General features: G+C 36.4%; 1 pseudogene; it reads right to left on the bottom strand.

Annotated features, from left to right (window-relative positions):
- Positions 1-6,095: 6,095 nt before the first annotated feature.
- LOC112401558 (mitotic checkpoint protein BUB3 pseudogene) lies at positions 6,096-13,201 on the bottom strand (annotated as a pseudogene).
- Positions 13,202-17,075: the final 3,874 nt, after the last annotated feature.

Raw genomic sequence — 17,075 nt, 5'->3', positions numbered from 1 at the left:
TTTATTATGCATTTACTTCAAATTTGTACTTATAAATTTTACATCATTTCGTAAAAGTTAGAATTGCAAGCATACTTCAGAGATATTGTGGGTTCAGTTCTAGACCACTACAATAAAGCAAATATCACAATAAAGTGAGTCCAATGATTTTTTGGTTTCCTAGTGCATGTAAAATCTATGTTTACACTATACTATAGACTACTACATGTGCGATAGCACTATATCTTTAAAAAAATGTACACATTAATTAAATAATACAAAACAAAAAAACTTACAACAGTAATATCCAAGATCACTCATCACAGGTCACATAAAAATATAATAATAATGAAAAAATTAAAAATATTTTGGGAATTTCCAAAACATGACACAGAGACACAAAGTGAGCAAATTAAATGCTGTTGGAAAAATGGCATCAGTAGATTTGGTCAACACAAGGTTGCCACAAACCTTCAATTTATAAAGGACACAATACCTGCAAACTACAGTAAACTGAGGTATGTTTGTACTTAATTTCTTTTTGTTTATTTTTCAAGTTTAAGTTTCTATTTCCATATTACATCTACTTTTGATTATTTAGGGCTGTTTTGTCAATTTGCCTAAGATTCCTTCTGACTAAGTAGTAAGAAAAGAAGCAAATTTTTAAGCATTTATCAGAAAATAAGGACATTCTAGAACTTTCTTCCAGTTACTCAAATAAAAGATTTTTTTAAATAAAAGATAAGGGAAATAATAATTATAACATTTCAGAATGAGTCATTTCTTCTTTAATTTTTTTTCTTTTTACTCTTAGGAAGTCAAGAATTCTAAAGGGGAAAGAACTTAGAAGTGAAAACAGGACTTACCTGGTGGCTCAGTGTTTAAGAATCCGCCTGCCAATACAGGGGACGCGGGTTTGAGGCCTGATCCAGGAAGATCCCACATGTCGCGGAGCAACTAAGCCTGTGAGCCACAACTACTGAAGCCTGCATGCCTAGAGCCCGTGCTCCACAACAAGAGAAGCCACCACAATGAGAAGACTGCGCACCACAACGAAGAGTAGCCCCCGCTCGCTGCAACTAGAGAAAGCCCGCACGCAACAACAAAGACCCAATGCAGCCATAAATAAATAAATAAATTTATTAAAAAAGTGAAAACAAACACCTTCCTCTGATAGGAAATGAACATGAAGCAACTGAATTCAGTTTTCACCAAAATAGTTAGAGACAAATAAAAGAAACCGAATGATGGCGTAACATTTTTAAAAAATATAGAATTGAATATTTATCAAGTTTATAACGTTGAAAGATGTAAAATTTGAAGTGAAATTTAAAAATTACAAAAGAAGTCATAGACACTTTTGAAAACATACGTTTAAAAATTTTGTTTGATTAAAAATATCAAATTTAAAATGGAAAGACACTGGAGAAATACTTGAAGAAAACATGCTAAAAGGTAATAATTTTCTAAATGTAAGCATTCATATAAATTGGTAATGAAATATGAAGTGCCTAAAAATAAGTGTGTAAGCAATATGAATATATAATCCACACAGAAAAACTAAAATGATCAATAAATACGGCAAAAAATTCTATCATATGGTTATGGAAGATAAAAGAGACAAGTTTAAATAATAGATTCATTTTGCAAAATGTTTTTTTTTTGTCTTATTCTTTATTCATTCTTTGCCAGCAATGTAGTGTATCATTCTATATCAAAATCGTTACAAATATTCATGATTTAAACCAATATTCTACCTCTAGAAAACTATTCTAAAGTAATAATGAAATAATCCTAAAACCCAAAAAAGGTTTATGCAAAAAAAGTTCATTATAGCTTTATTTTTTAATAGTGAAAAACAAGGTGCACTCGAGTAAAACATTTTAATAAATTATACTAGCCAATCAATATAACATTATGTTGCCATTTTACTATTCTGTTTATAGAAACTATCTAGCTTTAAAGCAAACCATTTCTAGTGGAAAGAGAAATACAAAATTGCAAATATAACTGTATTACTTTTGGAAAAGTATCCTATGTATAGGAAACAAAAAGCTGAGAATAAACCCTTCCAGTCCCTAAATGTTAATAGGAGCTATATTTTTGGAGGGAGCCATAAAACCATGTTTCATCTTTTTCCTCTTTTTCTCAAGTTTTCAAATTTTTTTTCATGAGTTTTAGCTTCTTTTAATTGAAATAACCTTTTTTCCTTAAAAGATAAAAAAAAAAAATGAAGCTGTGTCTGATACTTGGTATTTTATGATTCATTATTTATCCCAAAGCAGGGTTAAAAACAGAGTAACTTTCATTCTGACCTATTAACGATTTCTCTCACCATAAAATGGTAATGTCCCACACATTAGTGTGAAATTCTGAACACTCAGCAAAATGGTAGCTGAGTTTCCTTATCCATTTGGGCTCTTTTGGTTTTTTAAAGCACATACTGTGTAGTAGGAAACTGTATTAAACACTGTCTCATTTGACCTAAACAATCCTATGAGCTAAGTGTTATTTCCTCCATCTTCAGCAGGGGAAAAAATAATGCAGTCTAGAGAAGTTAATTAATTGGCACAATCTTGTCCACTAATTAGTCGAGGAGCCAGTATTTAAAAGGGAGGAAGTCCATTAATGACTAATGAAATCCTGAAAAACTCTAATGAAAATGCAGGAACTTGTCAAGGAATTTTTGAAATATTTATGAAATAAAAATCACAAGATTAAGGAAAGAATGACAAATGTTTATAATTCCAACACAGTATGACTATTTCCATTTCTTTCACATTTCTTTTTACAAGTATATCATTTTAGTTGTTGAAATTATAATGGTTGTTAAGTATATGTTTATAAAGTAGCATTTTGCTATCCTTGATGCTTAGCCAGACGTTTTCCATGATTTTATAAATTTTTATAATTATACATAATATTTTTATAATATTGCATTGTGTTGATATAGCTGTCTTTATCCCCCTTAATATAAGGTCTTTGGGGTGTTTTCTTCCCAATATTTTCTTATATTCTCTTACAAATAAAGACATACTGGATATCTTCATGAATATAGCTTTTTTGCTCTCCCTAAGTAATTTCATTGGGATAAACCCCTAGAGTAGAATTGCTGTGTCAATTCTGGTGTAAACAGTCATAAAGCTGGCTGGAGAAATTTGAAAGAATGAAGAACAAACCATTTTAGTGGACACTCTTAATTCATACAAATGAAACAATACTTCCTACACTCAAACAGTAGCTGCCTAAAAGGAGACATCCAGCTATTGTATTAGCTGCTCTAGACTTCTCTCAGCTGTGAAACCTTAAATAAAATGTTCACTATACAAATGCTCTTTTTTTTTTTTTTTTTTTTTTTTGCTGTACGCGGGCCTCTCACTGTTGTGGCCTCTCCCGTTGCGGAGCACAGGCTCCGCAGACATGGCTCACGGGCCCAGCCGCTCCGCGGCATGTGGGATCTTCCCGGATCGGGGCACGAACCCGCGTCCCCTGCATCGGCAGGTGGACCGTCAACCACTGAGCCACCAGGGAAACCCCATACAAATGCTCTTGACAGAGGAGTTAGTTGTTTCCAGGTGAAAATAATAGGGATAGATACTCCTTTCATACTAACTTGTTCTTTAATAATTGAACAGCATTTTGAGTGCAATAGATGCATGGCTCCTAGACCAGACACAAACAGTGGAAAGGTATATTCTTTTATAAGCAAATAGCATGACTGTATTATTGCATATGGAGGGACTAGCTTAATGGCCAAAGAGTACACTCTGGACATACACTGCCTTGGTTTGAATCCCACTGCACCATTTACATACAGTGTAAAACCTTAAGCAAGTTATTCAATCTCTCCGGGATAGATATAGATATAGATATAGATGATATAGATACAGATAGATATAGATACATAGATATAGATATATAAATACATAGACATATTTTGTATAGTTTATATATTAAGAATATATATACACATGTATGTATATATATACATATGTATGTAAGAATTAAGATTTCATATAGTATATATTTTATATATTAAGAAAAATATATTAAGGCTATATATGTAAATATAATATACTTATATATAGTCAATATATATTTTCTTAATATATAAAATATATGTGAAATCTTAATTTGTACTCACACACACAAGATGCATAATAAATTTTTATACTTATGATGTAGCTAAGACCTCAAGAAACTTCTGGCCTGACTCATTACTGCCAGAAAGAAAATTTTTAATTTATTTACAGCTAAAACACCATTCGGCAAGGTATCTCATTCAGTTACAGAGGGATACATTTTTCAAAGCAATTTATGTTAGTACATTGTTCCAGGAAATTGCATCACTCAAAGCCAGACTGTCTATGGGTGATTTATTTAACTGTTATTTTGTAATGTTTAAGATAAGCTTCTGATTACACCAGCTTTAAAAATATTCGTGTTAAACTTATCAATGCAGTACATGAATTTTTTTTTCATTTCATTTGGAGTATACACAAAATTATTTTTTATAACAACCTTCATCTTTCCTGAAAATACACACTGGCCTTACCTCCAGGCATATATGAAGCAGGTTTCTCTACCAATCAGTCCTAAATCAGTGCCTCAGCTTTTATCGGTGGTCCAGCCTGCTCTGGTGAGCTGACTCATGGGATATATGTTTTCCTCTTTTAGAGGACATGCAGAATTTTTTCATTCTGAGAAGCAGTCAGAGAGCACAGTCTAAAAGCTTATTATCATATATATTTTTGAAAAGCTCATCAAGAAAAAGATATCCCTAATGGATGTGTAGCCTCTTTATTTCTATAAATTAGTGGTTCTCACTCTTTTCTGAAGCAAAGATCCTTCTGATAAAAGCTAAAAAACCTATCCTCAGAAAAATGTGTTCATGCCCATTCATGCCCGCTAACATACACAACTTACAGGCTCCCTAAAACTCTTAATGTTTGTCTAGCAATTCCCTGTGGGTTCTTGAAACCGCTTAAGAAGGTTTGTTCAAGATGCTCCAAAAATCTCTCAAGACCTCTGAGTTGCTGCTTACCTGCATGATGCCATGGTATTGGCCCTGATAGGTTTATTTTCAGTGATTATTTTTTTGTCATAATGACAACTGCCTACATTAAGACACACTCCCCCAAAACTCCTTTGCTGTAGTTATCCTAAGCATATTGTTTAGGGCTTTTTGTTCATTATATCACACAGATCCTATTTAGGATAAACTTCAAACCAGAAATTTTTGTGCTTCTCCTGGGTGAATAATTTGCCTTTATTTTATGAGCACTCTGAATGATATAACTGTTCATATTCCTGTTTTTAAACTTATACCTAGAAAGCTAAGAACCAAATCTGTGGCCCTTTGCTGGTAAACGTTTAGGATGTAAGACTCTCTTTTTCGAGCAATAGTCTCATTACTGGCTCTACTTTACTGTTTCGTGGCCCTGACTTTACTGTTTACTTCTTATTTATGTTATCTCGTTTAGAAACCTTTTATAGAAATTGTATCACATTGCAAAGAAGGAGGAAAAAAGATAGAATAAAGAAAAAGATGAGAAACAGTTTTTAGATGAACTGTTATATTCCTTTATATTCAATTACTTTCAAAGCAAGCAATTAATCAAATATTTGATTCTGATTTATATTTTAAAGTTTTATAAGGCTTTAGAAAATTTAGAAAAAAACAGAAAAAGGTAATAAAAATTTTGCTAATCCACATGTTGCAAAATCTCAGTTGCCAAAACACTTTTTTCAGCTACAAAACATTTTTTAAATTATTATTGAAACTTTCAAATATATAGAAGAGTTGAGAAAAGGGTATCATGAACACTCCTTTATGTATCCATCACCTAGATTTTAAAATTTTGCCATATTTGTTTCTTTTAGTTTTCTTCTGTCGAAGTATTTTAGAGTAAAGAACAAATACAAAAGAAACAAAGAATCGTCATTCTACACAAAGTCAGTATGGAAAGACACACAGACAAGATTTTCGTAAGACAGAAAACAGAGAAATCCATACTAAATAATGTAACAGCGATGGCTCTAACACATCCAGGGGGTAAGTACGATTTGTAGGAAGCAGAAAAGCTTTCCGTAGAGAAACTACTTTCAGGAGATGATTAGGTGGACTTAGGTTTTTTTTCTGCATCTGTCTCTTGGCAAATGAGAAGATGCCATCTTCAGGATGTCCCATGTCATCGTTTTATACATATATAATGACGCTATTGCAAGTGTAGTCCCATCATTACTGAAGAAAAGTGGTGTGATGCTGGTGGGGTATCTACAGAACCAGCGCCGTCGCTTCTTGTTAACTGGACCCAAAATATTTACAAATCCATCAGAACCACCCATAGCAAACGTACCGTAGATGTTGTTAAAAGAAATGGCATTGACAGGACAAATCTGCTCAATATTATTTTCTTTGACACTTGAAGACATGCTTCTTCTGTATCTCAGGGCTTGGGAGCAAGTACTCAGCTGCCACTTGGCCTTCAACTGAGCTTAATACAAAACTGCTTATATGAAAATGTTCAAAGGCAGCGAGCCTGGTACGTCAAGTTGGACACCCGGCACTGCTGCACGTAACCCGTGTTCTGTAATTCCCACATTAACACTTTACTGCCCACCTTGTCCACAATCAGCTGATCTCCAAACAGAGAGGGTGTTACTCATAGACAGAAGGTCACAGCATTACAAGGAGTTCTGGGATGCCACAATTTAACTGTCTGATCCCAAGGCCCAGTAACTACCACATTCACTTCTGAACAGTATTCAACACATCTGGTAGGGGCATCATGGGTTCCAGCCAGATCTCCCTGATCAGTGCTGGAATCATGTGTTTTCAGTCGAGGGTTTGATCCCCCCACTCCAGGCATGTGTCAGACCATTGAACGCACATCCGAGAGAGCGCTGGGTGCTGGTACTTGAGCTGAATGGCCAGCCCATGGTAGAGATGCACCACCACATCTCAGGAGGAGACCAGCAGGAACTGGGATGTGTTGGGGCTGATTTTCGCCAGGGAGACATAACCCTCAGTGGGTGGTTCAGCTTGAACTTGTTAGAACCGAACGCTTCGGGCTCCACTCAGAAGTAACTTCACCATCTCCTCTTCGCTTCCCTCAGATGTTACAATATCTCACCTCTGTATATTTTAGTGTGCACCCCTGAAAAGTAAACATCTATTTCTATATGATCACAGTGACATTTTTCACACCTGGCAAAATTTATAATAATCTCCTAGTGTCACCTAATTAATACTCAGTCTATATTCAAATTTCCCAGGTATCCTACACCCACCCCCCCAAAAAAAACCTTTTATAACTGCCCCAAATTCTTAACCTTAGAATATATAAGGTAAGCATACTCTAAGTTCCTCTTCACCCCCGCTTAGCCATTTTGTTTACCTCTAAATGCCAACATGCCTGAGTATTTCTAAATGCTTAAGAAAAATAAAGTGATGGAATTGGTCATATTGTGATCCCATTCAGCAGCAAGAAATAACTCTAGACTCTTTAAGTCGCTAATAAAAATTATCTGCCAGGAAAATTTCAACTTTCAATATTACTAGAATCATTTATTATGAATTATGCAAAGGTTCTATTAATAAAAACCATTATGCACTGATTTTCAAATATAGGCACGCTATGCCAAAAATCGTACTTATTTATATTTATAACTTTGAAATAAAGAGAAACTTCCCAGTCAGTTCTTTTAACAATGCTAAACATCGTCACCCTTTTAACATTTGACTATGCTCTCTGCCTCCCTTTTATTTTATTTTATTTTTTTGGCCGCCCTGCATGGTTTGTGGAATCTCAGTTCCCCAATCTAGGACTGAACCCAGGCCATGGCAGTGAAAGCCTGGAATCCTAACCACTAGGCCACCAGGGACCGCCCCCCCGGCTTTTAAAAAACTAGATTCCATCCTAATAATTTACACTATTGCTTGTATATTTTCTGTTCCTATTCAACGCAGTCTTGCAATTTTATGTGCTTTAAAAACAGATATAAATTTATTTTTTAAATTTTCCTTCAAAAGCATTATCTCATAAGCATTGCCTAATTTTATAATGCATCTGTAGGTCATGGATCTGGCCTATGTTGTTTTATTTTTAAAAACAGATTTCCAGTAAATGCAGTTTTCAGTTTACACTTATGAAGTCAAAATGTCAAGATGACTCAGAAACAATACGTTAAATTGCAAGTGAACTTTACAGATTTGATTTGGTAAAGATAGCACAAGATTCAATGAGACCAGACCCTGTGTCTACAATACGCCTGAGTGCGCAATCAGAGAACATTCAGGAAGATAACGTCAAAGGCCAGACCCACACCACTTATGCAAATACCTTGGGGTGGAATTAACCTAATAGAATGAAACATTTTCCTCAAAAAAAAAAAAAAATGTCAAAGCATGTGGGAAATGTTGCTAAATTGTCTCCTCTGATGAGAATTTCAGTGTGGAAAAAACTGCGGAAAAGCACACACTTAGAGGTAGAGCCGAGGACAAAAAGTCCCTGCACACAAGTCTCATCAAACTATTTCTACCACTTATGGCTGTATTTCCCTCCAGTGAGGTGAACGGAAGTGTCTAAACATAAAGATTGGGACTTCCCTGGTGGTGCAGTGGTTAAGAATCTGCCTGCCAATGCAGGGCACATGGGTTTGAGCCCTGGTCCGGGAAGATCCCACATGCTGCAGAGCAACTAAGCCTGCGAGCCACAACTACTGAAGCCCACGTTCAGAGCCTGTGTTCCACAACAAGAGAAGCTACCGCAAGAAGAAGTCTGAGCAACGAAGAGTAGCCCCTGCAATCCGCAACTAGAGAAAGCCTGAGCAACACCACCAAAGACAAATGAATAAAATAAATAAATTTTAAAAAGCAAACAAACAGATTGAAATTATCTCAAGCAACACCTTTGATCTTGATGTTTATCACACATGAGCATCTCTTTACTCCAAGACATTTGGGGAAGGGATTTTTTTTTTTTAATGTTGAGCCTTCTTTTAATTAATTAATTAATTTATTTGTTTATTGGCTGTGTTGGGTCTTCGTTTCTGTGCGAGGGCTTTCACTAGTTGTGGCAAGCAGGGGCCACTCTTCATCGCGGTGCGTGGGCCTCTCACTGTTGTGGCCTCTCTTGTTGCGGAGCACAGGCTCCAGACGCGCAGGCTCAGTAGTTGTGGCTCACGGGCCTAGTTGCTCCGTGGCATGTGGGATTTACCCAGACCAGGGCTCGAACCCGTGTCCCCTGCATTAACAGGCAGATTCTCAACCACTGTGCCACCAGGGAAGCCCTGGAGAAGGGATTTGAACTATAAAATTCTACACTTGTCCAGAAGAAATAGGTTAAATGAAACTGTGGAATTAACAGGAGAGTTGGAGGCCTGAAAGGCTTGGAAAAATGGTCCAGATTCTGAAACTAAGATACAACGAAGCAGTCTTTTAGCCAACAGTAGGCATTCCACACTCTGTTTTAACTCACAAGAGATTCATGGTGGAGGAGGGCTATGCCATTAAAGTCAGCCAGCTCCTCCCAAAGGATGGTTAACTCTCACCTGTCATTTCATATCATAAGAAAAGCAGAGCCAGGGGGAATCACTACAGTATATCTCTGTCTCTAATTTTTAGAACCTATGCACCTTATGTCAGTAGATTTTTACAGCACGATTGTCTAAATTCCAAGATAAGCAGAAGCACTTCTGGAGTGATGGAATGAGGACCTCTGAAAACTTTCTTCTTCATAAAAACAATGAGGACATTGGCCAAAATTATGAACTTTTTCAGTACTCTGAAAATTAACCAAAGACTTACAACAACCCAAGGGGAATTTATTCAAAAAAAACAAAAGCCTTGGTAAGAACAGTGAGCTACGTGGCATTTTTAACTTGCCTGTTCCCAGCTCCTTCTTGCCAGTTCCATCGTAGCTTGAAAATCATCAGCCTTGCAGCCATAGTACCAATGAAAACCAACAGCCTAAGAGTCACCGGAGAAGTCAAAGTAGGTTTTGTCAAAGATTAAACAGAGCTGGACAGTAAAGTGGTAAAAGCAGGTTTTATTCAGAAAAACTAATAACATAGGGGAAAAGAGACCTCAGTATAGAGAACTGGGCTCAATTCTGAATACAATAAGGAAAATTCACAATTTACAGTCAGGGAGAAAGGTGGGGGTCAGTGGATGGAAAATTACTAAGAGGAAACATCACAGTGAAGAGGGGATTCTGGCTAAATTGGCCTAATGAGATTCTTACCAAAGGCAGGCCAGGGTGACCAGACATCACTTGGGGGATGGTAGAGGAGGGGGAACCCAATTAGATACCAAGAGTGATCAGATATCGAGAACGGAGGAATATGGCTAAACTGACTTAGTAGGGTTCTTGCTAAATTTGCACAATGCAGAGATGAAATGGAAGCTCAAAAGTCAAAGTCTAGTTGAGAAGAGAGTTGAGGGGAGACTGAGTAGAATTTCAGCAAGGAGAGAATCTTTGTCAGTTTAGAGTTCCTGAGAAAGCCCCGTGTTCACAGAATAGTCACAATTTGACCTGACTGCCAGCTATCTCCCTGAGAACCCCATTTATAGGGCATGTCTTCATATTGCCTCATTCAGAGCTCACTCAACTCTTACCCTAACCCAGCCCTTTGCTTTAATTAGGGACGGCTCTGAAGGACCATGCTATATCTCCACAGGACTGGCTGAGACCTCTATTGGAAAAGCCACTCATTTTCCTTCTGCCAAGTCCTGCTTCCCTTGCTCATTTATAGATATTCTTCCCGAGACTGCGCAGCCCCCCGTCTATATTTTTCACACAAATCACTGTTTCAGAGTCTGTTTCCAATGATCTCAATCTAAGGTGGAAGTATTGTTAATACCAGAGAGAGAAGGGGTATGTGAAACAGTAAGATCATTAAGAAGGAAAGAGGGAATGAAACTAAAAGCACTAGTGGAATATTGATTGAAAGAGGGGTGTTTTCTCCATTTTGATAAGCAGGGTGGTAAGCATAGGGACAGGTGGGAAATGGTGGCTGAGAGTTACCATAAGATCGTGTCGAATGGAAGAATAGATTCCCTAAGAAAATTAAGTACGCAAAAATGGACAAGTGTGCTAGACAAGCAAATGAAATGCTTGTCCGTTACAAGTAGAACTCAGGAGCACAAAATAAATCTCAGAAAAGGCTGGAAACCAGAGAGCTCGGTAACTGGGGGGAAAGCAGGGAAGATTCTCTCGTTCTCTGTCTTCCCACTCCAGTAATCTTTCTCTGGTAATCTGCTTCTCTTTCTCTCCTCCTGCTTTGTTTATTCACCCTGGCTAAATTTATACTACCCACTTCATCTTTTATGTCTCCACAACTTCCGGTTCTAGCTCCTGCCATTTACTTGTAACTCCTGCTTAATACCTACTTTGTTGGAGGCCACCAGGCTTTTCTACTTGAGCATTTGCAGAATGTGACAGTTGTCTGGGATCAGAGATTTTGGGTTATTTTGCGTGGAGTACAGTGAGACCTTTAAATTTGCACTCCTCCCCTCTCTGACTATAAATTCAAATCCCAGCTCATCTCATCAATCAGATGATGACTGAGCAACCTCTAAGTCAAGAGTGCATTCTTAGTCCAGTGGAGATGTAAGTGGGTTTGGGTTTGGGGAAGAGGATTGTTTTGTATGCTGTCTATTCAGCGGAGGCTTTGGTTTAATAATCATCAGGCACCAGAGGAAGTAAGTTATTACAAAAAATTTAAAGCAGCTAGCTAGAGTTACTTTCCCAGAGCAAATGCATGTAATCTTCAAGGAGTATTTATATTTTACATTTATATGGCCAAAGTACACTTCAGAAACGTAACTGTCAAGGCCATGCCAGCTATTTTTATATTTTTATTTTGCAAATTATCTGATCCATTGTGCATCTTCTATTGAGATATTTTTCTATTTTAAACAGTAGACCATTTAATCCATACTAAGGTTGTTAACTCATTGACATGTATATGGCAAAAATTACTCACAGTTCATAATTTGTCTTTTAATAGGGTTTAATAGCATCCCCTGCCCAGGCAATGTTTAATAATTTCTTTATTCTTAAAAAATATCATTTCAGAGACTTCTACCTCCAGCCACAATAGATAAAAGAGACAAGATTTACCTTCTGACCACGAACAAACTGTAAAATTGAGCATATTAGGCAACAGGTAACACATGAGTTGGATTCCTGAAAGAATGAAAGCAAATGAGGTAAGCTTTACAATCACATCACGTTTCATTTTTGGGAGACACATTACAGAGCAGGGAGAGGGATCCCAAGCACAGCACATTGGTCTTACCAAGTTGAGGGGGGAGTTCACAGTTCAGGAGGGCTGAGGTAGCTACAAGTTGCTACACAGTTATTATACATCAGGAACAAACTAGTTGCAAAATCCTTCTGACTCTGGGGCAGATAGATATCATAAAACATTAAAAATTGATTTCATCAAAATTAAAAACCTGTGTTCTTTGAAATACACATTAACAACATAAAAGGCAAGCCAAACTTGGGAGAAAACATTTTTTAATACACATATCTGTTAAAGGACTTTTACCTAACTACGTAAAGAACTCTCAGATCTTCACAAGAAGACAATTCAGGTTTCTTTAAAGGGGCACAATATCTGAGAAAGTACTTCACAAAAGAAACTATACAAATGGACAAAATAAGTACGATGAAAGTTGCTCTGATCTTTAGTCATCAGAAAAATGCAAATTAAGACTATATTGAGGTAACATTATACACCTACTAGAATGGTTAGAACTAAACAAACAAATGAAAACAGAGAATAAGAAGTGCTGATGAGAATATGGAATACATGAAACTCATTTATTGCTAGTGAAAACTGAAAAGGGTGCAGCAGTTTTGGAAAAGAATTTAGTGGTTTCTTATCAAGTTAAACCTATACTTACTACACAATCTAGCAATGATATTCCTAGGTAGTTACCTGATAAAAATCAAAATTAAAAAAAAAGAAAACTCAAAATGTACTTCTTGTGTTAGTTTCCTATGGCCGCTGTAAAAAATTACCACAAATAGTGTAGCTTGCTATAACAGAAGTGTATTCTCCCACAGATCAGGAGACCAAAAGTTCGAAATCTTAGCACAAGGTGTTGGCAGGCCTGCTTTTCCTTCAGGAGTTCTAGGGGGAGAATCTGTTCCTTGTCTCTTCCAGGCACTGGTGGCTGAGGACATTCCTTGGCTTGGGACAGCATTACCCCAATATTCACAGCCAGCATCTTCAAATCTCTCTCTGCTCTGTCTTCACATCACCTTCCCTTCCCTGTATGTCTAATCTTCCTCTGTCTGTCTTCTAAGGACACTTGTGATGGCATTTAGACCCCATCTGCCTAATTCAAGCTAATCTCCCCATCTCAAAATGTTTAGCTTAATCATATCTGTGTAAACCCTTTTCCCATAAAAGGTAACATTTATGGGTTCCAGGGATTAGGACCTGATTTTTCTGGAGGCTATTCCTCAGCTTACTATAGATCCCTACAAAGATTTGGACACAGATGTTCCCAGAAATTTTATTCATAATAGCCAAAAACTGAGAAAGGAATGCCCCCAACAAATAAAGAAGTCATCATATATGCATTCGATGGAATATTACTTGTCTGTTAAAAAAATGAATCCTTGAAACATGCAACAACATGGATGAATTTCAAATACTTATCTTGAGGGAAAGAAGCCAGACACAAAATAGCACATATTGTGTGGTTTCATTTGTACAGAACTCCAGGATGAATAAACCTCATCTATAATGATAGGAAGTACATCCATGTTTGCTTCAACCTGGAGGTAGAAAATGAGGATTGACTGGGAAAGGAGTAGAAGAGAACATTTTGTGACGATGCAAGTGTTATGTATCTTGAATATGGTGATGGTAACATTGGTGTGTACCTATGTCAAAATGGGTCAAATTCAGCACTTAAAATGCTCTGCATCTAATTGCATATGAATTAAGTCTCATAGAGTTGGTTTCAAATATAGATTTTAAATAGTAAGATTTATTCATTAAAAAAAATTAACCTTCGAGTTAAAAAAATCTGATCTCCCACCATCCAAACTCACTTAGAAAAGTTATTTCTAAGTATATATTTTTAAAATATTTTTCTATTTTTATGGTATGCCTTTATTTTATTTTAATGTTTTATGTTTCTTATTCATTTTGAACTTCTTTTTCTTTTTTTTTTGCCTTACGCGGGTCTCTCACTGTTGTGGCCTCTTCCGTTGCTGAGCACAGGCTCTGGACGCACAGGCTCAGCGGCCATGGCTCACAGGCCCAGCCGCTCCGCGGCATGTGGGATCTTCCCGGACCGGGGCATGAACCCGTGTCCCCTGCATCAGCAGGCGGACTCTCAACCACTGCACCACCAGGGAAGCCCCCACTTATTTTAAGATAAGTGAGAGATTTTTCTCTATGGCCATCCAGTTTTCCCCAAAACATTTGTTAATTTTTTCATTCATTAGAAATTCTACCCTCATCATAACTAATTTTCCATACATACTTTGTTCTATTTCTATGTTGTTTATTCTGTTCGGTTGAGTTGTACATTATTTTTCTTTTGATTTTTTTGGTGAATGACTACTTTAGCTTTAAGAATATTTTGATATCTAATAGACCAAGTCTCTTCTTATTACTCTTCTTTCTCAGAATTTTGATGACTTTGTCTCTTAAGTTTTGTTTCCAACATGACTTTCTATCTTCATCTAAGTCAAAAGACAAAAAAAAAAAAACAGATACAAAAACAAAACATAAATCTTTATGGAAGGAATCTGACTGAAATAGATTGAATGTATAAATTAATTTAGGTATAAAATATCTTAAAATATTGAGGCAAGGGATATATACAGCCAGCCTTCAGGAGCTGCAAGGACTAAGAATTTCAAATCCACTGGCAATTCCATTTCTTTTTTCTATTTCTCAATGGAATTATTGTACCTAAATTAATTATGTATATCTTCAAATAATGTATAAATTAATTTAGGCATAAAATATCTTAAAAATTAAGGCATGTCCCCCATATATATTCAAATACATCTTTATATCCCTCATTGTGTCTGTAGTTTGTTTTATGAAGACGTTTCTGGGGACTCCCCTGCTGGCACAGTGGCTAAGAATCTGCCTGCCAATGCAGGGGATATGGGTTCAAGCCCTGATCCAGGAAGATCCCACATGCTGCGGAGCAACTAAGCCTGTGAGCCACAACTACTGAGCCCATGTGACACAACTACTGAAGCCCGCACGCTTAGAGCACGTGCTCTACAAGAGAAGCCAACGCAATGACGCACTGCAACGAAGAGTAGCCCCCACTAGCGGCAACTAGAGAAAGCCCGCACACAGCAACGAAGACCCAACACAGCCAAAAAATAAATAAATAAATTTATTTTTTTAAAAAAACATTTCTTGTGCTTTGCTACTTGCTACCTAAGACTCAAGATAATTTATATCTTCATTGGGATTATGGTCTTTAATATTATAAAGCAATACTCTGTTCTATTCACATATTTCATCTTGAGTTCAACTTTTTCTGATATTGATAATAGGTATACTTTAATATATCTTTGCCTATACTTTCAACTTTTCTGAATCACTTCATTTTAGGCAAGATTTACAGGTGGCTTGCAGCTGGAATTTTTTTCATCCAATAGAAGCTGTTATTTTCTGTTGTGTTTATTTCATCTGAATTAATTTTCTAAAGAATGTAATTGATTTTATTTTAATTCTGATCTTATGCTTTCACTTTTTAGTTTTCATTATTTCCTCTGCTTTCTACCATTTGCTATATAATCTGTTTTTTGTCTACATGCCTATTTTCCTAAGATAGATACTCTAATTTTACTAGCAGTTGCTAATATAATTTCTCTTCATATGCTTATGCCCATATTTGGCAATTTATCAGTTTCAGAGATAAAGCAGTATATATTAAATATCTGTTTAGTTAGAAAACTTTTTGGCAAGTTATTGTAGTCTAACCCAATTTGGTTTATAGAAAAATGAGAATTTGCTAGAAAACTGTTGTGATATTCAGTCGAATCCAAGAAAGATTTCATTAGCCATGCCTTAGGAAGGCAAGGGGTGTATACAGCCAGCCTTCAGGAGCTACAGGGACTAAGAATTTCAAATCCATTGGCAATTCCATTTTTTTTTTTCAATTTCTCTCTGTGGATCAGTTTGATTTCTTTCCTACCATGTGGTAGAAAAAATGCTTTTAAATTTTACTTCTTACAGTTTTAAGCATCTGAGAGATATTGGCCTCTCTTGGGATCCCTACCACAAAATCCTTTGCAAAGGACCACTGGATTTGCTTCTTCAGATGCCTTTTCCTAGACCAATTAATGAGGTTACATTTGACGCAGTGATTGTTCCTGCCATGATCATGTGGATAGTCAGGGAAAGGAATATGGTTTTCAGACTAGCAGAGGGTTTGACAGACAAAAGAGTGTGTTCTGTACTCTCACACTATGAAAGATAAGCAAACTGTCTGTCTTTTGCTCCCATTACCCAGAAGCTAATTAATTTTGGAAATTTCTGGCTTGATTTTTCTCTTCCTTATCTGTAAATCAGCCACCACTTGCAATAAAACTAGACACTTCTATAGCTCTTCAGCTTTTGCTTGTGGTTTTCATGTATTGCTAGGGTTCTTTTTCTTAGTTTCAAAAAGTTTATTCCTAGTTGCTTCAAGACATGAATATATTAGGCAAAATTCCAAATGAATAAATGGGACTTTCTACTGATATCAGAGAACAGATTGCCAGACATGGGAGGCAGCGGAAGGGAGGAGAGATCAAATGGGTGAAGGTCATCAAAAAAGGCATAAACTTCCAGTTCTGAAATAAAATAAACCCCGGAGATGTAATGTACAGCATGGTGACTATAGTTAATAATACCATATTGTATATTTAAAAGTCTCTGAGAGTAGATCTTCCAAGTTCTCATCACAAGTAACTATGTGTGGTTATGGATGTTAATTAGATTGGACTGTGGTGATCATTTTGCAATATATATGTATATCAAATCTTTATGTTGTACACTTAAAACCAATATAATGCAATATGCCAATTATATCTCAATAAAAAAGTTTA

Source organism: Neophocaena asiaeorientalis, unplaced genomic scaffold (genome assembly GCF_003031525.2).
Source record: "Neophocaena asiaeorientalis asiaeorientalis breed wild unplaced genomic scaffold, Neophocaena_asiaeorientalis_V1.1 scaffold123, whole genome shotgun sequence".
In the NCBI taxonomy this organism is placed as follows: domain Eukaryota; kingdom Metazoa; phylum Chordata; class Mammalia; order Artiodactyla; family Phocoenidae; genus Neophocaena; species Neophocaena asiaeorientalis.
The sequence above is the reverse complement of the archived record's forward strand: the minus strand, read 5'-3'. Positions and strand labels throughout refer to the sequence as shown.